The sequence below is a fragment of the Etheostoma spectabile genome, chromosome 9, assembly GCF_008692095.1.
Source record: "Etheostoma spectabile isolate EspeVRDwgs_2016 chromosome 9, UIUC_Espe_1.0, whole genome shotgun sequence".
Classification (NCBI taxonomy): domain Eukaryota; kingdom Metazoa; phylum Chordata; class Actinopteri; order Perciformes; family Percidae; genus Etheostoma; species Etheostoma spectabile.
The window spans coordinates 17,021,845-17,023,812 of NC_045741.1; the positions used below are offsets into that span (position 1 = coordinate 17,021,845).

General features: G+C 38.9%; 1 long non-coding RNA gene across 1 annotated transcript in view; it reads left to right on the forward strand.

Moving 5' to 3' along the window:
* The window catches only part of LOC116695478 (uncharacterized), a 12,704-nt gene that overhangs the window by 1,105 nt on the left and 9,631 nt on the right, over positions 1-1,968 (forward strand). The gene's annotated exons all lie outside the window — the stretch shown is intronic.

Here is a 1,968-nt window from a genome sequence, read left to right on the forward strand (position 1 = left end):
AGTGGTACTTCTTGTGTCACTATAAACTTTAAATTTCACTCTGAACACTTTATCCACAATTGTTAGGATGTAAATGAGAGCCTCACCTGCATCACCACCAGCACAAACTCTCACCATCTCTTTCAGCTACTGAAGACGTCCTTGTAAACCAGACCGATTGACACTACTAGTCACTGTACCCATGTTTTATCCAGACCAGCTTTATTCTAACGTGACCTCATTAACATGTGGGCTTGTCGTGGCTGTGCGTGTGAACTGACACATGATTTAAATTGTCAACAAGCAGCTGAGCATGAATAAAACGTAAACCGTTGCGAGACGTGCAACATCCTGCAACATATGTCCTGATCGGGACATCCGTTGGGTCCTCACCACCCCACCCCATTTAGGCCTTGAGCAGAACATCTAGGCTGAACCAGATGTATGCTTCTTTATTTTTACCTTATCATGAAAAAAGTGTTTAAACTCTCGAGTTTTGCGGGCACGGCATATGCTGCATGGCCTTTTGTGTGGCGGTGGTATGCCAGGAATGGTTTTAGCAAGCTGTAAATCTGGAGTTAAACTACACTGGATTGGGTCAGCCAGAAAAAAATATACAGATGGGATTACTATCTGTCGGATATAGCACAGACTAAAGCGTATAAGTATAAACAAGGTGGACATAGGTTTGACTAAAGTATGACGGTATTGAAAAGCACATAGCAACTGGCCATTTCTTTTCTCGTGCTCCCTCTTTATCCCTAACCCCCAGATGCTATGTATGTGAATTGGTAATTGCCTGATACACTGGGAATTTAATGAGAAAATGTCTGGCAAAGGCAATCACCAGTTCCAGGCTATTTGCTTTCAGCACAGATTATTTCAGTGAGTGAGTGCACAAAATTGGATAATTTTGGAGTTAGTTTTATAATGTGAGAATGAACGGGAGCATTAGAATGAGTAGGCATGATGCTTTATATTCAACTATTTCATTTATCAATCCCGGTTAGCTTGAGTCCTTTTCACAGGTTAGGGTAAGATTCTGGCAGACAATTTAAGAGACAATTATAAAGCAGTTGATGAATAGAAAAGGTGAAAGAAACTCAGATAGAGAGAAAGAGAGAGAGAGAGAAAGAGAGAGAGAAGAAAAAAAGGAATGGATCAGGAAAATGTTTTTTTCTTTTATTATGCATTGGTTCAATCTTTAAATGCAAATCCATCCCCTGAGATCGCCTTTAAAGCACATATTTGTTTCAAAAAGCATAGCATTTCCAATAAAATAGACATTATAGACATTTTAAAAGTGAAGTGAGAAAGAGCAGTAGGAATGAGAAACAAGCAGCCAGAAAAAATGGGGGAGACATTTTTACAAATGGGATGATATTTGTTTTGAGCTGATAATGATGACAGTGATGAATGTCAAATGGCTGGTATTAGTCAGTGTCTGGCTGTGGGGGTACTCAGCAACTCCTTGGTGTGAATGTGTGTTACACTTTGTGTGAAACAGGTTATTCGTTTTAAAGGTGTACATGCGAAGTTAACTGTAATGGGTTCATACAATTTAAAAGAAAAAGAAAAAAACTGTGGGAAGTAATTAATTAAGCACAAATATTGATGCAGACAGGGTTTTTCACCCTGACTATTTTGCTGCTCTCCTTGCCCTACATCACTCCTCCAGGAAACTAAATCCGTTCTTTTTAGCTCTTCCACAGTCTCGGATGAGAACAAAGGGTGATCGTGCCTTCTCCGTTGTGGCCCTGAGACTCTGGAACAAACTTCCCATTCACATTAGGTTCTCTTCTACTGCTGAGATCTTTAAGTCTCGTCTTAAAACACCAATGTTTACGCTTTGCTTTTTATTTTTATGCTTATGATTTAATTTAGTGACAGTTGTATAGAAGTGTGTTGTTTGTGTGATGTTCATTGTGTCTACATTTTTTATTGTCTTCCTTTGTTTTATAACATAATATAACTTTGTACAGCACTTTG